The following is a 26,901-nucleotide window of genomic DNA, read 5'->3' as shown; positions in this document are numbered from 1 at the left end:
CGCCTCCCGCGGTCGCGCCCCTCCGTCCCCTATCGAGATAACGGCGGCCACAGGAGACCCGCCTGTCCTCGTAGGAGCCGAGGGAGACTCGAGGGACCAGGGGCGCCTCCAGGGCGCGCAGCAGCAGGAGCCGGGCGTGTGCGGCGCGCCCGAGGGTGCGGGCTGCGGGCGGCGGGGCCCGCGGGAGGCTCCTCCCGGGCGGAGCTGGCCCTCGGCTCGCCCGGGTCCGCGTCTGGGGGCATCCTCCCGCCGTCCGCGGCCCGAGACCCCAGCGCCTGCTCTCCGCAGCCCCGGCCAGTCCCATCCGCTCGCTTTCTTTTTGGCACTGCCCTTCGCCCTCCCGCGCAGTCATCTGTTTCCTCTCCCTTCACTCCCAGTCCCCCCCAGGTCGCCCTCCCGCTACCCCAGGCACCCATTTTGTCCCCTGTCCCCTCGCTCTTCACCTCTCCCCCGGGTCGCCTTCGCAGACGACTGCCCACGGAGATGGTGGGGACCCCGCGGCCCGCGGCCGCTCTCGGGAGAAGCCTCGGTCCCCCTCTGCCCCCGCCCCGGGGGCGCGGGAGGCAAGTTTCCGCCCCGCGCTCTCCCCGGTGACAAGACTCGGCGGCGGCCGCGGCCTGGGAGGCGGAGGGAGGGACGGCCCGGCTCCCGAGCCCCCTCCCCTGCGCCCGAGCTCGCGCGGGCTGTGTCTCTCTCCGCAAGTGCGGAGACGCGGGGAGGAGGAGGAGGAGGAGGAGGAGGAGGAGGAGGAGGAGGAGGAGGAGGAGGAGGAGGAGGAGGAGGGAGTTGGGGGAGGATCTCCATTGAAATAAACAACCAGGCAGCAGTTATTAACACGGGAACATGGCGGCCGCAGCCTCCGCCACGGCTTCGGCGGCGAAGGTCAGCGCCGACGGCAGCCGGCACCTGACGGCGTGACCGACCCGAGCCGGTAACCGCGCCTTCCCCGGGGGCCGCGAGGGCGGGCGCGGGGCGGGGGGCGCCGCCTCTCCACCCCCCGGCGCGACTGCCCTTCCTGCGCGGAGCCGGCGAGCGGGGCGCGGGCGCGAGGGCTGCGGCGTGTGCGGGCACTGCCGCCCGGGCGCGCGGGGGAGCGGAGCCGCATCCCCGAGGCGCCGCGACGCCGGGGACTCGGGGCCGGGGGTGGGCAGGGCGGGAAGCGGCGGGGAGACGCGGAGTCCCCGGGAGAGGAAGGAGGCGCTCCGGCGCCGTGCGGGAGCTCGGGAGCCGCGTCCCGGAGCGCGGGGCGGCGGCGGCTGCAGCCCGCGGCGCCGGCCGGAGGTGAGCAGGGCGGCCGGGGCTGCGGGGCCGGCGGGGATCCGGGCTCCGGCCCCCCGGGGAGCTGCGAGGCGGCCACGGGAAGGCGAAGCCTGGGAAGGTCCATTCTTTGATGGAAACGCGGAGCGCCCGCAGCGCAGGGTGGGAGCCGGGCGAGGGGCGCGGGACTCGGGAAGTGCCGGGGCGTGTGTGTGAAGGTGAAGCGCGCGGTCGGCGCGGGATGCGGGGCCGGGGGCGCCGCGGCCCGGCCCGTGTCAGCGCCGGGGCGGGGGGCGAGGGCCGCGCGCGCCGCGGGCGGACGGGGAGGCGCTGCGGCGGGCGGGGCGCCGGGGCCGAGCAGGCCGGCGCGGTGGGGGCGGGGAGCGGGGGCCGGGGGCCGGGGGCCGGGGGCCGGGCCGCCGCGGCGCCGCGCTGGGCTCGCCCCGGACTTAACTTTCTGGGTGCGGGCATGTGTGCCGGAGGCGCGCTGGGGCCGGGGCCGGGGGCGGGAGGCGGTCCGGGAGGTTCCGGGTTGGCTCGCCAGCGCCCCCTTTTCTCTCCCCTTCTCCCCGCCCCTGGAGGGACAGGCCCTCCGGGCCCCCGGCGGGAAGCGGGAGGGCTCCTCCGGGCCGGCGAGCGACGGTCACGCCCCGGGCCGGGGACCCTTCTGTCTCGGGCCCCTGGGGGGTGCCGGGGGAGGGGGCACGGGTGTCGCTGCGTGCTGGAACTCCCCGCTCCCGGCCCCTCCAGGGAGTCCCGGAGGCGTCTCTTCCGAGCTCGGGGGTGGGTTGCTCCCTGGTTAGCTGGTCCCTCCCTCTCCCCCTCCCCCTAGTGGTTTCCGGGGCCTGCGCGACCGAGGGGCGGGAATCGGGGACCCGAGCCTCTAGGACCAGCTCGGACCTGGACCGGGCCTAACGCCTCTGGGTGTAGCACTGGTAGGGGAAACTTTCCCAAACCGGGGACGGAGCTTGAACACCCTCCTCCGCCACCTCGTCCTCTAATCCCACTCCCACTCCCCCTCCAATGCCTTCCCCTCCCACCGACCCGAATCTCACTGCGTGTGACTGACGGAGCAGTGAGCCAATCGAAGGCGGGGAGCTGACCTGCCGGGTGTGGGTAAGCCAATCGTGAGGGCTGGAGGAAGGAAGGGGGCGGGGCTTCTTCCGGACCAGTTGGAGCAGAGTTGCACGCGGGCGGGGGAGTCATGGAGACGCCAAGAGCTATCCACTCTGCTCCATCCCTAGTCGCCGGCTCCTAGATCGGGAGGGTAGTGTCACTCAGAGGTCCTCTGACCCAAGAAGCCATGTAGAGGTGCACGAAATACAGTGTTTCACTGGTACCATACGAGGTGTTGCACACGACGAAGTCTAAAGCCACTTAGGATGTGGCAGTCACTCTCCCAGGCCCGTTTCTAAAATGGCATATATGGTAGTGATCGCGTTCTGGATCAGTTTACGTGCTGAGGGCCCTAGGAGTTACCTGCTTACCTCTACCTCGGTTTGACTCAGCTGCTCCTCCGGCGTGGGAACGGTGACATGTGCAGGGGTGCTCGGGACCTGAATACCCTTTCGTCAATTGCTTGTTGGGAGTGGAAAGTATCATTGTTTGTAATGGCTTCACTGGTTCCTTGTTTAATTAGACCGCCAATTCCCAAAGTGCACTTGAAAGTTCGGCATGTGGGGATCACATTTAACAAAAAGTTGTGGTTTTTATGTTATGCATTTCTTTTCTTCTTTTTGTGCTCTTTCTCGAGTAAACAAAACGAAATCAGGAACCGAAGCATCTCTGTTGGAAACATAAAGCGTTGGTATTTGAGGAGTGAAGCTAATTAAAGCATATTTGTCTACAGGAAAGAAGTCTGAGTGAAATGTAGTTTGCCAGGTGACTCCCACACAAAAGATTCTTAAAAATAAATTATTTTAGTTTTCTGTTAAACGCTGCTGAATTGGACCGTGTGTGGGCACTTCTCTGGTTTTATGCAAGGTTAGGAGACATCTTTGGTGGTTTTAAGCTGTTGGTTACGTTCCGTCTAGTGACTTTCTCAACTCCCGACTTTTAAGAATAGGGAAGGTAGGTCTTTGGTTCTCTATAAAGATCACAGGTTGCTGGGCAGGAGTAGCCTCTTTTAAAGACAGCAGCTGCTGCACTGTGTGTGTGTGTGTTCCTGTTCTTTGTTGGTGAGGTTAGTGCATACTGACAGCAGCTAGGCTGCTTTTCCCAACTGGAATTTGCAGAATCTTTGGGAGTTCAAAGCATGAATAATATTAAATTGAGAATGAATCCATTCATTTTGTGATAAGTATCCCATATCTTTAACTAAACTTTGGAAGGTTTTTTTTTTTGAGGAATTTTGTGTGCATGATATTTTATACTGGTTTCTCGATCTTTTATTAATATTGGATTACTAAGAAAGAATTGAGGGGGGACTGTAGTTTTAGGGGACAGTACCACACCCTGCAAATGTGTTCTGTTATAATATACTATTTTCAAATTTATAACGTGAGTTTCCAGTCCAGTGTAATTTTGACTATTCATTTAGACAAAAATTAATTGGATTTTGCTGTAGCCTTTGAGGTGTTATGCTAGTGATAGAATACTGAAAACCATGAAGATAAAACAAGCAGCTGCCAGTAGGGTATATTATAAATTAAACAACATTCAAAATTTGACAACATTGAAACCTCGCCCCCAAATCATTAGTTAATTTAGTTAATGATGGCCATTCTGACACGTGCCCTTCTTTCTCTTTTCTGTATTTGAGAGCAACAAATTATTTTACTTCATTCTCCATAGCAGTCTTTGAAGATGTTCTCCGATTCTTGGTGGCAGAGTAGCAAGTCCCCTAATGCCTGGCTAGGGGGGAAAAGAAACCTCTCAAGCATATGGAGACATCTAGAAAAAGATGTGCATGGTCAGCTGTGATTCCATTGTGTGCTCTCAGACTGGATCTGAGCCTTCTTCCTCCTGGGAATTTCAGTCTTAACAGAGGAGTTCTTTGACTTTTAGATGTCAGGATACTGAAGCAGAGGGTAGAAAAGAGCTCACCAATTATGAATTTAATATTTTTTAGATAGTTTGGCTCTGATTTTAACCCTTCATTGGTTACATATTTACCTGACTTTTGCTCAGTGTTAGAGGAGCATTTTACTGGAAATGTGAAATGTAAGGATGGGAGGAAGACTTGGGCTGTGGTATGAAAGTGCGTAAAGAGGTAATTGATGCTCCTTGGTTGGCTTTATCTATAGTTATATCATATTAAAGCTTCCCAAGCCTCAGAATCAAGGACCTGTGAGTAGGGTGTGCTTCCATTACACACCCTATATTTAAGGATTCAGTACCTTAGCTGTTTCAAATCACATCAGGTTGAAATGTGACCCATAAGTTGGCAGCTTGGATTTCTTAGAAAAAAATTGTGTTGTATTGAGTTTAAAAGCGATTCTTTTAAGTAGTCCTTAGGATGTTGGGTAGCAAAAAATAAAAAGTAGGGCAAGGGTCTCTTTAAACAATTTTTCTAGAAGATTAGTTTTCTGAAATGCACGGTCTGCCCTTATTTGATATTTTGACCATTATTATTATGTCATGGTTGAAATTATATTTGAAAGCATAATTAATGCTTAGCTATTTTTATGGCAAAACTGCTATTTAATAAATTGCTAGCTTTTCAATATTTTGTGTTTATAGTTTTGTTTTGTAATTATGTTATTACATGCTCTATCAGTTTTACATTAAGAGAATAGGAGGGAGAAAATAAGTGACTGCTTTAAGGTGTACATCTTTTATTGCAGTAAATCATAAAATCATCGACAAATCAGGATCTTTTCCCCTAATGAAATAGACTATATCTGCATACCAATAATGAAAGCCATTTAAAGGAAAACAGAACGAAACCCTGTTTTTTTTAATACTCTCTGATATCTCAAGCTAATTTTACCTCCATGCGTTGTTTTCTAAACAAAAAAGATGTTCTTAGCGTTTATTTCCTTTTGTTTTAAAGGCTTGTAGAAGTGTTTATGAATTGCAAAGTGTAGAAAGAATATTATGTCCTGTTACTCTTTAAAGTCTATTAAAAGTAATGTCTGGAAAAGCTATAAAATACAATTTTAGTGTTACTGACCCTCAATTCAGACAGCATAAAGAAAACACATCCTTTATGGATTCTAGATACTTATTTCTAAATAGAGGTGAGAATGTGACTTTTGTGGATATGTTAGAAGCTGGTGTAGTTTTCCTAGCTTTTGTAAAAACGGAGGCAAAACTGATTATGAAAAGGAGTGGATCTCTTAAAGGTAAATTTGTACAATGAAGGTCACCGAAATTAAGAGACTGGCCTGCAGCTACATCATAATACTCTTGTTTTTTAGGGCAAGGATTTTATGTTTTAAATGTTCATCAGTGACCACATTTGTGGCTTCCTGTGGCTGTGATGACGTAATGCAATTGTGGAAACACTGATTCTAAGACATTTTTCAGATGGTTCCCTAGTTGGAAATTTCTAGAGAAGAATTAAATAAGCAGGGGACCTATGGCGGTATTGTACTTAGCTGCTTTTGAGGCTTTTGGACACAGAATGTTAATTTTAAATAAGAAAAGGAGGAGGTATCTTTAGGTAGATATTATTAGCAGCTAGTTAAAGGTTCTGAAAGAAAAAACAATTTTTACTTTGGGTATCAATTGACAGATACATGGAAAATTGAAGTTAGCAGGTTAATTCTGGCAGAATTTATGCCGTATAAGCAGCCAATCATGAACTGTTAGGAGTTCCTGATGGCCAACTTAATCCTCGTTTTGGGCTTTTTAGATCTTGTCTTTGCATTCTTACCTCATCTAAGCATTGTTTCATTCATTTGTTCTGTTATTCAATGAGCATTTGAGTGTCTCAGCATTGGCAGTTTATGTCAACCAGTGGTGGTTGGTGGCAATTCAACACCAACAGGAATCCCCAATTTGAGGTGCAGTGAAGAAGGAAACCTCATTCAGTGCAGACAGCTCAATTGTGGTACATACAGCACGACTGAACACTGCTGTGGAACAGCTCAATAGTGTTCCAGTTCAATTATGAAGCAGCGTGGCTGTGAGGCTGCCCTGCTCTGCTTTGGCGAGACTTCAGCTCTAGCCAGGGAAATGCAGTTGTCTGACTTTGGTAGAAAGAGAAAGTGGACTCTTAGAGGGGAGCAGACTTATATAGAGAGAAATCCTTGCTTGCCCCCCTCTCCCTGATTGTCCATACTCATGCAAATGAGGGCTCCAAATCCTCACAGTTTGATTGGTCTAAAAAGCCCTGTCCTGATTGGTCAGAATGAAGCTTCTCTGGTTGGTTGGTGAAGGGCTTTAGCTGTGTAGCTCCCATTGGATGGGGAAAGCCTCAGTCCTACTGGTTCAAATACAATTTCAGGAGCTCCCTTATAAGGACTGGCTCAGGTGGCAGGAACACAGTTTATGCAGGCAGCACGTAGGTGGCGTGTGCCAGAGGCCCCTGTTTAGAAATGGCTGCTAGGCTCTGTTTTCTAAAATTTGAGCCCAGTTACCACCAGGAGTCCTTAATAGCTTTCTTTTTTCTCAGGGTCCACAGACAGTACATACCATTACAAGGCTGGGGATTAAAGGGGGAACATAGAGTGGGTGACATGTTTTGGTGGGGGAGAAGGTGGAAAGGGACATGTTTGCCTTAATTTTAGTTTGCTTTGATACTGAAGATTTGTTTCCTTTTTGTGTGTGTATAATGTTAATTACATAACGTCAGACAATTCTGCTCTGATTTGGGTTTGGGTTTTTACCCCTGAAGGTAGGATTATAATGTGTATAGTAAAAAGGTTGTTAAATGTCCTCTTGACTGATTAGCTTATGAGTAAATAGGTTTCCTTTAATAAAAATATGAACATTTATAATTCGTTTTTTATTTCCTCTGAGATTAAGTCCTACGTGGCCAGGATGGCAGTCTTTAGTTGGTTGAAGGTGACAGCGCAGTATGTCAGGGACCTCCCATTTCTACGGATTATCTGTGCTTTGTCGCTGCTTCAAGGCTGGCACAGTCTGGGCTTTCACTACCCTAAGTTTGTAAAGGATGGAAAACTCCCTTGCACAGCCTTTCACAGGTGTCCTGTGATGGTTGTCCGTTTTTCTACATGTAACATTTTTTACTAAAATGCCTATATTGGGAGAGTAACAACGATAACATCAATGATAATAGCAACTATCACTGAGTGTCAGCAAACCTGCTGTAGTAGTTCCCACTTACTCACAGTTTTGTTTTCCGCAGTTTCAGTTGCCCACGGTCAAGCACAGTCTGAAAATATTAAATGGAAAATTCCAGAAAGAAACAATTTATAAGTTTTAAATTGCGTGCCTGAGTAGCATGATGAAATCTCATGCCATCCCACACTGTCCCATTCCGTCCCACCTGAGACATGACTGATCCCTTTGTCCAGTGTCTATATTGCTGGTCAGTCATTTAGTTGCCATTTAGGTTATTAGATTGACTCTAGTGGCATGTTAGGGCTTGTGTTCAAGTAACCCTTATTTTACTTAAGAGTGGGCCCCAAATAGCAAGAGTAGTGATGCTGGCAATTTGGATGTGCCAAAGAGAAACCATCAGGTACTTCCTTCAAGTGAAAAGGTGAAAGTTCTCTACTTAATAAGAAAAGAAAACAAAAATCGTATGCTGAGGTTGCTAAGATCTATGGAAGAATGAATCTTCTATCTGTGAAATTGCATAATTTATAAATTAAACTTTTCCATAGGTACATATATACAGGAAAAAACAGTATGTGCAGGGTTTGTTACTATCCATGTTTCTGACATCCACTGGGGGGTCTTAGGATGTATCCCCCGTGGATAGGTCGGAACTGTATAGGCTTTTTGAGATGTGTTCCAATCTTTCAATTTTGGCACAACCCTATAAAATAGAGGTTACCCTCATTTCCAGAAGATGAATCTTAGAGAGTATTAAGTCATTGTGCCTGTGGGCAAAACTTTGGGGGAAAATTAACTTTGACCAGTGAGTTGGAAAAGAAATCATAAATATCAGAGGGAATGGTGAGTCTGAGAATGTCTTCCTTTAAGGAATCTGATAAGCAAATGTTTGCAGGCCTTTATAAGACTCTCTGTCTCGTGGTTTAGTCCATAAAAAAGGATGAATAGATTTGAATGAGTCCAGTCCTGCAAATGATGTCAGCAGGTATCTCCCAAACCCTTGCCTCAAGGCAGGCCTAAACCTGGACAGATGTTAATTACCTTGCCATCTGCACTAAAAAAGCCCAGTGTGTAACAATTCTTAAATTGCAGGGTTCTTTTTTGTCTTAATTTTCACACATTAAGAACTGTAATAGATGTAAAAACGAATAATGTTTATTGAGTGCTTACTAAGAGCCTGGTGTAGGATTAAGATGCCCTTATTGTATACTTTTGTATGTTTCCACTGTAATTCAGTGATATAATAATATCATTCCTCTTTTATCATTCAGGAAGTGAAGGCGTAGAGCTGTCAGGTAACTTGCCAAAGGTCACATAGCCAGACTACTGGAGAGGAGTTTGAACCCAGGCAAACATTGTACCTTAGCCCTGCCCCCTTAACTTCTGTTCTTGCTAGCTGGTAGGCTCCACTTCCTTCCAGCATAGTGTGGATTTGTCTTATCCAGTGCTTTGTTGAGATAACACAGTAATTCTCCACTAGGAAAGGGAAAATGGGTAGGAGTGTATTTTGAAAAATCCTATTCAGGTTGCCTATTGTTTCTTACAATAAAAAGCTCAGAAAATAAGTTCAAGAAAACTTGATTGTGGAGGATAGGGAAAAAATAAATTCAGAGGGCTCTCTGGGGGATATAGGTTTAGAAAGGATAAAACACTGATACAGATATTTGGCTTCTTTAAAATATATTTAATTCTAGTATGTTTAAGAATTAGGTGACGATGGTGTGCACGCTTTGCAGTTGTTTTTTTTTTTTTTTGTAATCCATGTAGCATGGATGACGCAGTGTTGAGCTATTGTAGTCCCAAAAGAAGGCTGATAATACATGCAGTCATCTGATTTGTGCTCTGCTATTTGTGGAATTCTTCTGTCTGCTCAGTTGTTTGGAGGGAGTGAGGAGGGCATCCAGGGAACCCATTCACCTTAGGCACATGTGGGGGTCATCATGCACTGCGTTTAGTGTTCCAGCTGCTGAGGACGGAAGACTAGTTGTCACAGATGAAAATGTAATGCGTGGTGTTTTCTGTTCATTTAGTGTGTCTGTCTGAAATGTGATCCCACATCTCCAAAGCTTAACATGCAGAGTGTGAGTGAGTTCTGGAAGCTCCTCTTGGTGCCGACTGATCTCTGCCCATTGAAGTGCCCGTCTAAATGAGGGTTGTCTTTTCCAGGAGATGAGCCCTGCTTATACGATCAGCTCATAATTCAGACATGAAATGACTTCCCTTTCCTTGGGTGTTACAGCAGGTTTGTGAGAATATTTAATAGTAATTTAGATGAAAATGTCGAATTCTATTGTTGTTTGATAATGAAAAGCTTTGCGTTTTTGTCAAAATGTAAATTTAAAAATTGAATTGCATATCTTAGCGGAGCCTATATATTTGCGTCATTTCTGGGCCTCTCTAGAGTCAAACTAAATGGAAAATTTAGATAGTTATATGGATTAAAAAAAAATTTAAAATACATTTTTACTGTGCTGGTATATATTTAAAAGTAGAATTATTCATAAATATGTTTATTAGGTAATCACCTCTAGTGTTGGCGTGTAGGTGGCAAATTCTTTCTCATATATTTTTAGATTCCTAAATCAGGAATACAGAAATTCCTTATTAAAAATCTGAGTGTCAGGAATGTATGAATTTCTACAAATTTTACAGAATCATATTTTCCTTTTCCGTTAGTATGTCTTGAAATGACAAAAGCTGGTTGTGATAGTCCTGGAGACGGGGTGCTGAGGCGACTCTGCTGGGCGGACCTGCTCGTTCGCGCCTGCAGCCCATTGTGGTGCTGGCGTTGGGCCTCCTGTGCGCGGAGACGTTACCTGGAAGTGAGGATGGAGTGGTAAAGAAGGGCATCACTTGAGACTGCTTCCATTTGGGTCTCAGTCTTCTGTAGCCTCTCCTTGGCCTCCTTTAACCTCTTCTGCCCCAACTTGCTCAGTTTTTTCCCTTGAAGTTGGAGCTGGAAGATGGGTGGTAGTGAAAGGAGCACAGTCACGATTGTGAAGACGTCTGTTGGGCTCATTAAGTATTTCACGTATGACCATGAGCTACGGTTTCCCTCTTTACCAAACAGATTTGCTCTGCTCACAGCACTCAGTGAAGAAGCTGGCTATCTGTTAAGGAAGCCGTGAGGTTGAAAACAGATCACTTGACACAGTCACTGTGCACTAATTGGCTGACTTGTTGGAAGCTGGTCGCCTGCTGGCCGCTGCGGTCGTGCAGACGGGGTGCTGCGCCTCCGTTGTCTAATGCCATCGAGTGTTACATTCCCCGGCTTTTAGGGGTTTTATTTCTCCTGCTTTAAGGATATTGTTACGGATTCCATCGCGTTAGATATCCTGAAAGTGTTCATTAGAGTCAGGTGGTCAGAATGGCGTAAGTTGGAAATACTAAGGTGATTTGAGATTGGGGAAAATTGTGACCAAATTCCTAAACCTTAGGAGCGCCTGCCTGTGTGGAGTTCCTGGTGGTGTGTTGTTGTATGTTCCGTTTCCGTAATTCTATTTTGAGAATTATTTTTTGTGTAGTGTTCTTGTTGCTGTTTTGAGTAGTACTGAAATCTTGATTCCTTAAAGCTTTTCTGTAATAAAAGTATGATAGAAACATGTTTATTCTATTCAAAGATGTCATTTTATTCTAGCACCACCAGGGTCTTTTATAAATAAATAGTAAATATAAATAATGGAGCCTAGTGAAGGAAATGGAAGTCACATAAAGATCTTTTATTTTTGCTATACTACCTTTCATTTTAAGCAAGGGGTATGTATAATTAATTAAGAAGTGTACTAACAATGAAAGGCTTTGAGCTATTGGATATAACACAAGAAAAGGACATGATGTTCTTGTGAACAGAACACATTGATGGGTACATTTGACAGTGACAAAAGTCAACAAAATGCCTGGACACTGAAGGACATTAGAAATAAAACTGGAGCATGAATCTTTCTCTGGTTAAAGGACATTCACATAATAACAACAGCATTCCCATAATCATTGATGACCTCAGTGCAATAGTAAACATTCTCCCTTTGAGAAAAGGCGAAAAGAACCAGGAGATGAGGGAACCCAGATTTTGGGGTGTAGGCAGGCAGAGGCTCGGGCAGGAAGGGATGGGACCTGGGCGCATCTGCCCTGGCCCTTCCTGCATGCTTTAGGTGAGCTGGCACTCCTGCAAGGGCCATGCTTCTCGTTAGAAGAGGTACTCAGCTGCTCCCTGCCTCTTCTCACTGTCACGGTCACTGGGGCAGCCACTGACCCTCTGGTGGGGAAGGAAAGGGAGAGGAGACGGGAGAGATCGAGCCTGGGGTGAATCCCAGGGGCTGGAGATGCCAGAGGTCATCACCTGCATCTGTGTCACCAGTTGTCTTGAGTCGGGGTGCCCGCCATGGCAGTCCCGGATGGAGCCCTCTGAGCTGCGTCCTTAGTTCTGGAACAGAGGACAGTGCTGAGGAGGGCCTGCTGCCTCCTGGCGCCTCTGAGCCCCACAGCCCTTCCACCTCCACGGTGTCACCAGACTGAGCACTTGGGGATTCTTTGCCCTTTTTTCAGTGGGAGTGAGGGCACGACACCACCCAAGAACAGGTAAAGACCAGGAAAGGCAAGGGCAGGCTTCTGGGGCTGTGATTTTCAGAGACTGCGCTCCTTGCCTTTGCCTGGCGTGGCCTCAGGAGTGAGGGCCGCCTTCTCCCTGAGTGACAGTGTTTTCCAGGCTCTGCCAGCGCTTTTCTGGTCTCCTTGAGAACGTTCCCAGTGGGTTCAGGTGTTTCGAGCAGCTTCAGCCCAGTCTTTCTGGGCTTGCCTCATTTCTTCATAGATGTTTACTCTTCTTCGAGAAAGGGATTCATTGAGTGTGTAATGGGGTAAAAAAGAGTGGCAGCAGTAATAAACTGGAGGTGGCCTCCAGAGGAGCTGCTGTGTTGAATCTAGGCACAGAGATTAGGACTGCACGAATGGAAAATACTGAGGGAAAGAAGAGCCTTGACGGAAATCTGTAACGTGATGAAGGTATGTGTAGAAGGTACATACGTGCGTTTGCAGCTGGAAAGATTTTTTGAGGATGTGCTATTACTAGTTTGTCAACTTTATCAAACTGAATAGTCAACTTAGAGTACTTGTTACTTTTAGTGGATTAGGCCACTTCTACAGACTTGTGGGGAGGTTTAGATAAATACGTGGAGCATGAGTTCATAACATGTTAGTAAAGCAAATTAGAGTTTTTGGTATACATTCTTTGGAGTTCAATATCAAGGAGAAAAGCGATAAACTAAAACACTGGCATTAAAATTCGTCCGTCTATTGTGTTCTATAACTATGTCTAATGATTATATGCATTGGCTTATTGTCTGGCTAAAACAGGTACAACAGGATATGGTACCTGTGTTCTTATTGGTTTGCTAAAATTGGGGTACATAGTAAGGATGGAAATTATATATTTATATATTTTTTTATTCATACTCCCCTTCCTCTCAAATAGTACATAGAACATCTTAAAGGCTTTCATTTTAAAACTATGTTTTGAAGTAGTTTAACAAATTCTCCTTCCATGCTCTAAGTCATTAATAGGCTGATCTTCCCAAAAAATCCCTTTTATAATAATAATTCCCCACTCACTACCGCATGACCTTCCCAGACACTAATAAGGTCTGGCACAAACCCACGTTTCCCTATTTCTACTCTTTATCTGAGCCTTTGTACCTGTTAGTCTGTTCTTCTAGGCCTCTAGTGAACATGTATGTTGGTTCACATGCTCTTTGATTTGCCTAGAGAAAACGAATGTTATTCTAAAATTTAGGAAGCAATCCTTTGAGATAAAACTATGTGGGAGTTTATGTCAGTGATCTCAGTTAACAGCCATATGTATATAATCAATCAAAGCAAATGGAGTCTAACAATATTCAGAGGTTATTAGTAAATTGCTTATTACACTGATTACAGATTTTGCAGAAATGTGTATAACAAGAAGAAAGTCCACTTACCTTCAAATCGGAAATGATAAAGACTTAAATTTTTGGCTTTGTGGCTTCAGTCAAACTGAACATTTTTCATACCCAGACTTATTAAATTTTCCCCTGCAGAATATTTTGACACTATGGTGAGAAGAGGGATTAATAATCTCAGTTTATAGTGGAAAGAGGAGAAAAAAGGTAAAGAAAACCTTGGGGAAATTCAGTAGTTCTGGAAAGGTAATAAAACAAAGCCAAATACAAAGAAAGTATACCAGGTTAGGCACTTAAATACTTCCTTTGAAGAAGTGATAAAAAAGAACGAAACTGTCACTTGAAGGGCTGATGTCTCAATAGATGAAATAATGAAATTCTACAGCTGTCTGAAGAGCAAAGCCATTATGGTCCACACGTTAATATATATTTGTGGCAACACCTATAAAAATATTCTCAACCTTCTCCTAAAATTTCTACTCAAAAAATAATTCCTTATTCTGTGGGATTGCTATATTTGCAGAATAAGTCAGAAGGCTAGTTATCTGTCTGTCCTCTACTCACATTCTGTCACCAACCAATTATATATTAAGTAGTTGAAACAGTATACAACTCAGGGAAAAGCAGGGTTGTGCTTTGTGATATGCAGTGTCATATGTCTCTATTTCTTAGCTCCCATGATGCTTCAATAATGTGGTAGAATGAGTGGCTAAATACCAGCATTCCCCTCGTGTGTGTGTGTGTGTGTGTGTGTGTGTGTGTGTGTATTGGATGAACTATTTGAAAGTAAGTTACAGATCACCCTTTATTTATAAAGTACATTGCCTTAAAGTCATTATCTTATAGAGCCCACACAATACCACTGTTATACCTAAGAAAACTAATATCATCAAATATCAACCCTCTATTTCAGTTTTCCCAGTTGTCCCCAACATGTCTGTTATAGCTTTGGTTTTCAAACCAGGATTAATCAAGTTTACTCATTGTATTTGCTTCTGTAAGTCTTTTAATATGAAACAGTGCCCTAATTTTTGTTTGTTCTTTGTTTTGTTTTCTTTTTAGACGTTGACTTTTTTTAAGCTTATTGTTTTTAATTAAAAAAATTTTAGTTGTGGTAAAATCCATATAAAATTTACAGTCATAGTTGGTAAGTGTATAATAGTTCAGTAATGTTAAGTGTATTCACATTGTTGTGCAAGCAGTCTTTTCAGTGTTGGGACTTCAGTTTTCTAAAGTGTTAGGAAATTAAATGGTTCAATATATTAATGAATTTGATTAGGGCTAAAGAAAAGCATAACCTTTGAGAGCTTATTGCTTGAGATAGCAGCATCTTCGGACATTTTTGTGGCACATACATGCTCCTTCGGAAATCTCTTCAGATCTGGACCTAGATGTCCTTACTACAAGTCCATGGTCAGGAGGTGCACGTAATGGCGTGAGGGACGCAGAGGCAGACTAACACCTGCCTAAGAGATTATTTATAGTCAGATAACTCGTCGGCATTTTTTCCTGCAAGAAGGTAGATTTCTGTTTTGGGAGGAGGGTTGAGATCGAGACATTAATTTTGTAGCCCACATGACTAAATAGAAAGCTTTTATTCAAACTCTTCCTTGGGGGAACGTTATAGAGACAAAAATTTCCTGGGGCTTTTAGGACTGTGGCAGCTGAGTTTCTTGAATACTTGACTATACCTTAACTTTGAATTTGGAGGTTTCTGTTTTGTTTTGCTTTTTCTTTGCAGTGTCTTCGTTCGTTCTCCTTCTGAATTTCCTACTCCCAAATTATTCCCTGCTTCTTTAGTTTCTCTTTACTCTCCACTTCTCGTTCCTACTTGAGAACCTTATTAAAGTATGGTAGAGCCCTGTCTTCCCTCACGAATCACAGTGGCTATCCGGGGCTCATTCTCACTTTGAGAGTATAAAGGTAAAAATCACTCACAGGTGTGCAGTGTACACCAAATAGATTAGTCTCACCCACCTAACCCAGTGGAAAAGGCATAATTAGGTTCCTAATATAGACCTAGAAACCTCCGCGTTAGAGTTGTGGGTGGGAAAGACACTAGCACTCAAAGAAAACAAGAAATAAGACAAGAATTTGAATAATCCCAGGATAACTCTCACCTTGAAACTTTCAGCTTCAGGAAAAAAAAAGAAAGACAAACCAAAGTTATCTTCTCTTCCTCAAAATAATATTCTTGGAGGTGGAACACCGTTAGGCTAATGGCCATGAATCTTGCTGTGACCCTGACTGGATGGGCAGAGACGCAGACACCCCCACAATAAGACAAAACAAAACCAAATATGCCTCTCGAGTAATGTGAATGTTATTTTTAATATTTAAACTGGGAAATCATATACGTAGTAAATAGATAAGAAGCATCAGGAATGGAAAGAAATGTGGGACTGTTCACAGCCCTTATTATTTAACAAATACGGGCAACTTTGGATCAGCAGGCAGGAAAATACTTAAGGGTTCTCTGAGATGCAACCAAGACAGGGACATTAAAGATAAGTGTTGGATGTTGGCGGGGGCAGCAAAAATAATATTAAAAAAGTGATGTTATTGTGAAACTACAACTCCTTCAGAAAATGAGGTCTTGTGTATCTAATTTTTCTGGTTCTGGTTTTATTTCTTTGAGCACCTCAAATTTTAAAATTAGTCATTTAAGAGAAAATACTTTAAAATGAGTACAATTTGCCTGTTTTCTAAACTGATTTGAAATGTGCTAAAATTCACGATGTCCATGAGATCTTTTAAGATACTGGTGTCTGTCTCTCCACTAAAAAACTGGAAATCGTAGACCCCTCATATGGCGCTCCAGCTAACTGCTGGACTTGCCTTTTCCGTCTCTGTTCACTGGGTGTTATTAATACTTTTTGTGTATATGTGTGTGTATTTACAAAATGTATTTTTATTTGTAATAAGTTTCTGCTTCTTTCTGATTTTCTGCACTTTATCTGCTGTGGGTTTGGAAACCAGATAACCAGGTTTGTTTATTGTTTATTTAGCAAAAACTTAACGAGTGCTTCCTAGCTACTAGACATTGGGAATACAAAGATTAAAAAAGAAGTGGCCCCATCCTTGAAGATCTCACTGTTTAGGGAAGGAAAGAGACAAGTAATTACGATACGATATATGCATTAGAATAGACAATTTTATGCAGAGGGCTAAACGGATACTTTATAGGAACAGTTAATTTTGTGCGGTAAGGAAAGGCTTCATAGCTGCTGTAGTGTTTGATTTGAACCTCAAAGGCTAACTGAGATTTTGTCAGAGAAGAAAAAAGGCATTCTAGAGACGTGCATAGGATGAAGATAGAAAATATAGTATGTTTGTATTTCCTCTTATATCCACTTTTCATGAGATTTATATGAGAATCTGAGAGACTCATATCCGTAAAGCTAGTGATTTTTAGGGCACAGAATTTGGGATATTCGTTTTGAAATGTTCGGAAAGAAGCCTTTTATTCCTTGTCTCCTTCTCATTTCTTGCTTGTGTTCTGGATTAGGGAGTTCTGTTTCCTGTTGCTGCAAAACATACCATCTGAAACTTGGTAGCAGGGTGCTCACAAATGTGGGTCACAATTGGAAAATGTGTGACCCGTGTGTCTTGATGGACACAGCTTATCTGCTCCATGATTCTGGCATCTCAGCTGGAAGCTCAAAGCCGGGACCGAGTCAACCGCTCAGCCCTGGAATCAGCTCGAGGCTTGCTTTGCTCTCCCCCGTGGCCGGCTTCTGGTGTGGGCTGTTGGCTGGGACCTGGGCGGAGTGACAGGCGAGAATCCCTACATGTGGCCTCTGTGTACCTGCTCAGGCTTCCTCACAGCGCGGCGATGGCGTTCAGTGAGGGAGCGTTCCAAGGAAGCGGTGCCTTCTTTCATGATTTAACCGTGGAAGTCACATGGGGTCACTCATGCTTTAGTCACAAGCCTCCCATATCCAGATTCCGAGCATAGATCTGGGAACATGGATCCCAGCTTTCCATTGGGAAGAATGTTAAAAGTCGAGTCAGAAGACGAGCGTGTGGCCTGGGAGGTTGTGGTCATCTTTGGGAACCGTCATCTGTCACAGGCCAAGCTGTAGAAAGTCGAAGTGCTACTGTCCTTTCCTTTAAAAGAAGAGAAGAGGAAGGAGGATTAATTATTTCTGAGATACATGAAGTTCCTACTATGAGAGGTAATGACCAGCCGTTCTTTAGTCTCACAAAAGCCAATATTCTTAAACTATAGCTCATGGGATTTTAGTTAGAAGAACTTTCTGGTAAAAATTTATACCTGTTTTTTTTTTTAAAAAAAATCAGGGAAACTTTGTATGATTTCAAAATAAGTTTCATAATGTTAAGCATGTATTGCCTGTGGGTGTACCTGTCACTTTGAACAGGTGATTTAATGTTTTTCAAGCCCAATTTCCATTTTTTTTTTTGAATGGGGGTAATAATACTTACTTGCTTCACAAGTGGTGAGATCAAATAGGTTGTATTATTGATGAAGCAGAATAAATTAGATTTTAAAGAAATCTTCTGGTAAAGGATCTGTTTATCACTAAGGAGGATTGCAGGGCATTAGTCAATCTTTCTAAAATCTTTCTTTAAATTCTAGAATTATCATTTTTTTCCCCCAAATAGAGGAAAATGTAGCTTCTTTCTATTTGTCGTAACTATTCCTGTGTTTACTGTGTAGAACTCTTGATTTAAATGATCGCAACATATATTTTCGACTGTTTGTTTTACCAGAAACATATCTGGGGAGTTAGCCCTGAAAGCCACTCTTGATGTGGGTAATAATTAACAGAGTCCCCTCGGAAAGCATCAGAATGGTGCTGCTTCAGCAGATCATTTTATAGATAAGGCAGCTTTTTGCTAAAAACGATGCTGCTTTTCATGTGCTGGGAGCATGGATGATAGACTTTTTATTCTAAGTCTGTAGTCCAAATTTCAGAGTGCATATATTGTCTACTTTGCTTATCAAAATGGAAAGTCCACAGTCTCTCTGAGGTTTAGGAAAGTGTGGGTGGGTCTCTGCTTTTTTAAAGACTCTTGAAGTGACTGATAGATGTGGTAGGGAGCTAGGCTCGGAGGTCCCCCGGCCTCAGTCCTGGGAGAGGCGGGGGTGTGGAACCCTCCTTTCCACTAGGAATGCCAGTCCCCTGAGAAGGAGGAGAGGGATAGGGACACTTAGTGAGCGGGGAGGTTCCCAGGCAAGACTATCCGTCGTCTTTCTGCCTGCAGTGTTTGAGCGCACTCTTCCATATTAAGAAGTTTTTCAGTAGCAGAAAAGATAAGAAAACCACACACTGAAGTAACGAATGACATTTTATATCCCACCAGCCACAGATTGGCCTGTGGAAAAGGCATTTCCATTTTCAGGATCAAATGAAAGGAAACCCTTTCAAGATCTTGTCATTAGTTTTTTTTTTTCTTCCTGTCTTACGAGATGATGTCACTGAAGGGCAGAAAGGTTGTAAAATCGTAGAGAATCTATTAACGGTTGTGGAATGTTCTGTTGGAAGATGTTAATAGAACCCACCAGCAAACAGTGGAGTTCCTTGAATGCAGGAGGTTTTTTAAATTTGTTTTTTAATTCTGGGAAGTCAGTTTGGAGCAGCACTTAGGAGCCACAGGGCTTGGATTGTGGTCTGCCGCCATCACTTGAACAAGTGTGACCTTGTGCCCCAGTTTCCTTAAATGTGCCAGAAATGCAAAGGGTCACGCACGCTCTCTGTGATAGCGTCTGTGAGGATACATTCTAAACTGTCTTGTAATGATCAACTCTTTAGAGTAAACATCCTGTTACTCTGATGACTGAATATTATTATAAGCACATAGCATTGTAGCACCTAGTAGGTCTAATTCAGTGGTTTGCAATGGGTGGGGTGGGAGGGAGGATAGATTCTTAGAGGTACCATTTGGTTTACCTTGCTTCAATGTGGTTCCATTGAAGTGGAAGGCAAAGCTGATGATGCTGTTTTCTGCAGAAGATTGAGAGGAGGGTGATTTAAATCAATAAAGCAAAAGCATATTGTGTTTTAGAAACCTTTTGGGGGATATTTTAAAAACTACTCAGGTGACAGAACATTTTATTAGCACCACGCTATAACCAACTGAGCTTTACCCGGCCACCCCTACAGAACATTTTAATTATCATATTGAAAATACCAGGAGAGAAAAGTGCATAAAATTCACATTTCATTAACCTGGGAGACTGAATGTTTGTTTGACATCTAAGTGTTAGCTTTAGAAGTGGACAGCGGTGTTCTCTACAAAGAGATTATACGTAGATTTTTCAGAGAAATATCTAATGGGGCCTGGTTTTGATTACAGTTTAAAATCCCTTTTCTTTTGAGAAAATTACTGCGTAAGACTTGAATGTTATTTTTGACTAACTCAGAATGTGGCTTAATATACAATAATTATTTCAAAAAGAAAATGAAGCTCTTGTTAAGAATGGTTGGACATAATTCACCAAAATCACGTATTTGTTTTTCTTGGAGCTTGAATATAATCCTGTAAGTAGATGCTACAAAACCACTTGAATCACCAAGGAAAGCGGGTCTCTTTAGCTGTTCTCCACCTCAGGGTCGTCATTGTACAGTTTAATTAAATCTGATCATTAGTAAGAGTTCTGTTTTCCATAGGGATAAGTTGATTCTGTGAATTTCCCAAGATGTGGCCTGTTTCATAGATAAATTCACATTTCACAAATCATACTGGGGGAGGCCTGTATTCAGACGTGTTTGCCTAGAGTTATTACACAAATGGAGGACATTGATTTATCCCGAGACGATGGAAAACTTTAAGATGATGCAAAACTTTATGTAGCTAAATTCCCTAGTGGAGAGCTTCCCGATCCACAGGGAGAGATGAGATAGTTACAGGTAAAGAACATGTACAAGGTCTGCTCATGAACTTCAAAAAACTAAATGCCTTCTCTTACTAGTAATGAGCAAAGCATTTGTGAATAGCATTAACGGAAATTGCTAGGATGGTTGTAGTCTACCTCTACCTATTTTTAAATATAACCATTTAAAAATATTTGGTTTCTAAAGGAGTCCAATTTGAGTATGATTTATGAATCCCAGGAACACTGTTATACTTTAGACCGATATCATTACTCTGTTTCTAGTCAAGCTTCTGACCATGTGTCCACCTTCAGTGAGTAATTACAGGTCAAGGGATTCAAACAGAAGATGGTCATTCCAGGCCTGCCTCCCCTTTGGTGAGAATTTTTCCTTTTAGGTCTGATGGTTGCACGTTCACACAGCAAAGAGTCTAAACTTATCAAATGACAAACTGAAACACTTTCGTAACAAGGTTGATGTCCTTCATCTGAGGGAAGACAGTCCATGTGTTGGGGGAGGACCTTGCCTGGCAGGCAGCTGAGCGCTCGCGTCAGGCGAGTGCAAGTTTACAGAGCATCAAAAGACGCAATGGGGGATGAGGTGTGATGGGCTAGCAGGTCGGGCATTTCCTTGTAAGGCCAGCGGGTCCTGTTTTCCAGGGCAAGGTGAGCTGGCTAAAGCTGACTTGGGGATTGTGACGAGTGTTCCTTAGGTTTCCTTGACAGGTGTTTCCGGTAAGTACAGGCTCATTTAGGTTTACATTTGTGACATGGGCCAGGACACTGGGGTGGCCTGCATTCATTTTGTGGGTCCCCATATACGAATTAGCTTGATTAATCTCACTGCCTAGCCTTTTCTCATCTCCCAGCAGCCTGGTGGCTTGGCTGGACGTTTCTGGAAGCATCTGAAGGAACTTGTCGTGCTCTGGGTGCTCTACTAGTCTTTACCCTTTCAGATAGATGCCACTGAATTGGATATGACAATTCACTGCCTTTCTATCATTTTCCTTAATTTTTCATATTTGTTTTTAATCTGGAAATAGGAACATTTATTAGTAAGTTAAATGAGCTATGCAGTCAGAGCTGTGGAAACTGTGGAGTACCATCTGTGTAGTTTGTGATGTGCCATATCAACTCATACGTATTTGAGCTTTTAGTAGGAAAAGTGATATAAAATTGCAAAGCGTTATTATTAACACAGCGGATCCTACAGTGAATCAGGGTGAGAAAGTGAATCTCTGGGGAACAAAGTGCTTTTCCATATCAGTTGTAGTAACTCTTCTGGAGCACGTGATATCATTTAGTAATTTCCCAATTGGTACGTACTAGTTTGCTACCTTGGTATGTTGAAAAAGAAATACATCCATTCTCTGACTTGGATCAGACTAATTTTTACAAATAAACTGTAATTTTTATTCAGAATGGATAATGTATGTGCTAACTTCCCTCCGTGGTTCATCTTCTGGAATTTCCGAGCAAAAATTTCTAACAACATCTAACAATGCAGCAACAATAGCTTCATGTATTCTAGTTGCTGTTGGTGGGCCTGGAGCAGCAAACACTCAAGCTTTCCCATCATGACAGTCTCCTGGTCTTCCATGATTTCGTCACACCGGGGCCAAGACCTCTTTGTTCCTTCTCTTGTTGAAACAAAATAAAGTATGTGCTAATTTTTCTTTTTTGGTTTTATCGAGATTAATTGACACATAACATTGTGTTTAAGATGTACAACATAATGATTCGATATATGCATATATTGTGAAATGATCATCATAATAAGTATAGTCAAGTCAACATCCATCGTCACATAGGTATACATTTTTTTCTTGTGATGAGAACTTTTTCAGATGTACTCTCTTAGCAACTTGCAAATATACAATATGGTATTATTAACTCCAGTCACCATGCTGTACATGACATCCCCAGAGCTTATTTATTTAACCGGAAGTTCATATCTTTTGACCACCTTTACCCATTTCCTCCATCTCTCCCCACCCACGCAACTACCAATCTGTTCTCTATTTCAATGAATTCATTTTGTTTTTAATTCTACATAGAAGTGAGACCAAATGGTGTTTGTCTTTCTCTATCCTACTCATTTCACTTAGCATAGTGCCCCTCAAGGTCCATCCGTGTTGTAGCAAATGGCAGGATTTCCTTCCTTTTTTATGGGTGAATAATATTCCATTATACATGTACATTACATTTTCTTTATCCCTTTATCTGTACATGGGTCCTTTGGTTGTTTTCATGTCTTGTGAATAATGCAGTAAATAATGCAGGGAGGGGGCAAGTATCTCTTCAAGATAGTGATTTCATTTGAAATTAATGGATCATATGGCGGTTCTATTTTTATTTTTTTGAGGAATCTCCATACTGTTTTTCATAGTGGCTGCGCCAATTTATATTCCCACCAGCAGTGCATAGAGGGTACCTTTTCTCCACATTCTCGCCAACACTTATCATCTCTTGTCATTTTGATGAGGTGTGAGGTGATAGCTCATTGTGGTTTTGATTTGCATTTCTCTGATGATTAGTTGAGCATCTTTTCAAGTGCCTATTGGCCATCTGTCTGCCCTTTTTGGAAAAAGGTCTTTCCAAACCTTTTGACTTGCATTTCCCTGATTATTAGTGATGTTGAACACCTTTTCATGTTGATTATTTGTATGTCATCTTTGGAAAAATGTCTGTTCAGTTCTGCCCATTTTTAAATTGGATTGTGTGGGGTTTTTCACCATTGAGTTGGTTGTGTGACTTCTTTATAATATTTTCAATATTGATCCCTTATCAGATATATGATTTGGAAATATTTTTTCCCATTCTATAGGATGCCTTTTCATTTTGTTGATGTTTTCCTTTGCTGTGCAAAATGGGTATTTTAAATGTAAGCATCACAAAATATGCTTTTATAATCCTTTATTCTAGCCAATTAATTTATTAGTAAAGTCCAATTAAACATTTGACAAGCTTTCTTGATTATGAAAGTGTTCTACAGAAACAGAAAGCCACCCCTGTTCTTCTTCACTCTCCTAGGAGAGCTTTTCTAATAGCCTTGGCCCTTCGATGGTTTTCTCCCTGCCCGATCTTCACCAGTACTTATAACCCAGATCACACATTTGGCTGCTGGTAGCTTTTCTTATGTTCTATTTTTTGTCCTATGTTTAAGTTTTATATCTTTAATTATGAACTCCTTCAGCAGTTGCAGCTTGGGGTAATAGAAAGTGAAAGGAATTTGGGTGTAGATGTTTTGGGATTAGTTTTGGCTCTTCTACCTGTGAGTTGGAGGCATACGCAGATTCTTAGCTTTTAATAATATTATTATTAGTTCACTTAACTCACATGATTTTGTGAAGAGTAAATGTGAAAATACTTGCGTTAAATGCTTTATAACCTTTTTGTTATATTGTAAAATGCTGGTACAAATATTATTTATTGTGGTTATGGGTGCGTCTAAATATGGCCATGAGATCTTAAATTGTACGTCATTTGGACCAGCTGTTGACTCTAAATGAGGGCTTCAGAGGTTCTTGGGAAATGTCAAGTAAAATGTGTTATATTTTAGAAATCATCTAGCTTTGATCCCTATACCACATATTTTATTATCTTAGCTTCAGTTTTACATTTCTGTCATCACCTCTATAAGCTTGAGTAACATAAGAAATATTATTTTACATTTGGAAATTGTATGGTGTTGCAATAACAACCCCATTTCACCTACTAGGCTAGAAAAGAAAATACGAAAGTACTTTTCCATGATTGGTGTTAGTGTTTATATACTTTAGCATTGTACCTTTGTAGCGTTTTCTATAATAACTTATCACAGAGTCTTACTATATTTTCAATGAGATAGATTAGCACTACTATCTTCGCTTTAACAAATGAGCAGTTTGAAATAATGGGAACTTGAGTTAAGATTAGGATTCAGGATCCCATGGTAGTTAAAATAAAGTGCGTTGAAATACTCCGTGCTGTCTTCCTGTGTAGCTTGTTGAAATTCTTGAAATTAGTTTGTTTGGTATTGGCTAAAAGTCTTTTGCAGTTTAAAAACAGTTATTATGGAAAAGTTCAAACCTATGTAAAAGTAGATAGAATAATGTAATGAATTCCGGTGAACCCACTCTGTACCTTTACCGACTAACCCCCACCAACTATTTTGAAGCAAATCCCAGATATGTCATTTCATCCTATTAAGCAGTTTCATAAGATACAGAATTTCATGTGTTACATATGAATTAGCAAATGCTGACAGAAGGAACAAAGTCTTGTGCTGCTCAGTCATTTAAAAATGTTGCTTGATGGTGGAATAATTGTGGAATGTTGCTTTAGGCTTAGAGGCTGAGGCTTTTGCTATGAAGGATGCCAATAACAGGCTTATGGTCTGAAACTAATAATCACACTCACCTCTAAGCTCTAGAGGGCAGGGATCTCATCTTTTTTGCCTCGCTCAGTGCCTGGTACATTGTAGATGCCAACTAATTTGTTGAATGAATGAAAAAAATTAGTTTGAAAATGGAATTCTTGTGAAAATGAGTCTTATTTGTATTCATTGTCTTTTGGAATTTAAAGTGGGGTGATGGAAAGGGGGAAGGCACATAATGAATTAGAATTTGCCTTGAGAGAGAGAGAGAATTAAACTTGCCTGAAAAGGGTTCCTGAAACTTAGTAAGATCTCATTTTAAGAAAGCAAGCAACGGACAAACAAAACAAACTTCTAGACACAGGCAACTGTGTAGTGGTTACCAGAGGGAAAGGGGGGGTGAGGGGAGCATGAAGAGTGTAAAGGGGGTCAATACATGGTGATGGAGGGAGACCAGACTTTGAATGGTGAGTACACAGTGCAATATACAGATAATATATTATAGAATTGTACACTCAAAACTTATGTCATTAAGCAATGTCACCCCAATAAATTTAATTTAAAAAGAACAGAATTTAGATGAAGTGTGTAGGTAAGTGGTAAGTAATTCATAGGATTCTAATAAATGAAACAATAAAAGGTATTTTTAGAGCTTGTACATATAATCAGTTCTTCAATCTTCGGACTGCAGTTGACTTAAGGCATTGCTGATACTTCATTTTTTTCTCACATTAAGAACCTGCTTGACACCTGTTTCCTATCTTACTTGTAGAAGACACAAACCATATGTTAAGTAGTCATGTTTGCATATTTAAAACATTTAGAACTAATCCGACTGCCTTTTTTTGAGCCTTGGGTAGTTATTTATAAACGTCATAATCATGACACTTATATCCCTCAATGGGAAATTTAATGTGAGAAAAAAGCATTTCAATCTGTAACCAGCAGTTGGTCATCTTTACTTGAGTTTTAGTTGATATGCAAGCTAATAACTAAATCATTGTAAGGAAGCGATAGAATCAAAAATTGAGTTACTCAAAGGTTTGTGTACAGGAGAAAGACAAATTACTGTTTTCTTCTGCTAGTTTTAATATGTAACTTAAGATTTTTAGTTGGCGTGAAGATGACTTTTTTCTCTTGGGGTATGCTATGTATAACCAGTAAATACAGTTCATTTTTCCTAGTGACTGTCCCCAATGTACTGAAATTGTGGTAGGTACAGAAACAATGATGGTGATAACAGTGGAGGATAGTGTCCGTGGTTCTGACTGACTTCAGGAAGCAGTAATGCACTCGTCTAGACCCATTCACAGAAAAGGGATACTTCTGCTAGGGGACTGAAAAGGTTGCAGGAAACCACTTGATACATCTTTTTTAGGGATTTTGAGAACTTTGATTCTCTCTTCCCGTCATATGCTATACCTGTTTAATAAACATTTATAAGATACACGATTTCTCCTGTACTCATCACATTAAGTATTCTAGTAGATGATAGAAGATTTCCTCGCTAGGAGATGGGGATAATGCTTTGAGTTTATATAAATCTTTTAGGGACCCGGAAATTCTTCCTAAACCTTTTTTTGGTTATTTAGGTTTACATGCTGTTACATTTTAGCTAAAAGATGAATTACCATGTAATAATTACTTTCTGAAACACTGCTTAACATCAAGATACTGATCTAGGAAAGATGTCTTCCTTCCCCCATTTCTGCCTGTGTCCTTTAGTCGCCGGTCCTCACGTAATGAAGGCCGCTCCCATAGTGGTCAGGGGCATCGGCTGAAACCAGCTCTGCCACGTGGTTGTGATGTGGGGATCATAATGCTGGTGTCTGCTGTTTGGTTCTATTGTTGTGAGGATTAAAGAGGCACTGACAATAGTGCCTGGTCCATAGTTGTGTAAACGGTCACTACTCTTATGATAGCCATCAGCAGCAGCAGGTTGCTTTTAGAAAAGTTGATTGAATAATAGTGTCTTCATTTTCTGTTGTCACTTTTTAGCATAGCAGCTAAAAGAGCTGGGACTTTGGAGCCAGAATAACTTGCATTCTCATTTGCTGTTACTTTAATAATTGTTGGCCTTGGGAAAGCTTTTAAAATTCGTCGAGCCTCAATTTTCACTTTTTTGAAGTAATGTGACATAGGATTATGGGAAGATATGAAATTATTTTTTCAATTGCTAGATCCCTGTGAGAGAATACCAAAAGCCACAAACCACCTCGCTTGAAAAAATGGACCTGCTCTACCCCACAAAACCCCCACACATTTAATTTTGCATACTACTTCTGCTATCTGTGTAGAGACATGCATGAGTCCTAGATTATAATGGT

At 42.5% G+C, this 26,901-nt stretch overlaps 1 protein-coding gene across 7 annotated transcripts in view; it reads left to right on the top strand.

Annotated features, from left to right (window-relative positions):
- Positions 1-802: 802 nt before the first annotated feature.
- Positions 803-26,901, top strand: part of NCOA2 (nuclear receptor coactivator 2) — a 256,262-nt gene continuing 230,163 nt past the window's right edge. For 4 of the 7 annotated variants that reach the window (XM_081070062.1, XM_081070061.1, XM_081070060.1 and 1 more), the window contains exon 1: positions 803-931. The gene's annotated coding sequence lies outside the window, so the exon portion shown is untranslated. Of the gene's footprint in view, positions 932-1,155; positions 1,282-2,327; positions 2,374-26,901 lie in introns of those variants that run through there. The other 3 variants (XM_081070059.1, XM_081070057.1, XM_081070058.1) reach the window with 3 other exon arrangements.

The sequence above is a fragment of the Rhinolophus hipposideros genome (assembly GCF_964194185.1).
Source record: "Rhinolophus hipposideros genome assembly, chromosome: 13".
Classification (NCBI taxonomy): domain Eukaryota; kingdom Metazoa; phylum Chordata; class Mammalia; order Chiroptera; family Rhinolophidae; genus Rhinolophus; species Rhinolophus hipposideros.
The sequence above is the reverse complement of the archived record's forward strand: the minus strand, read 5'-3'. Positions and strand labels throughout refer to the sequence as shown.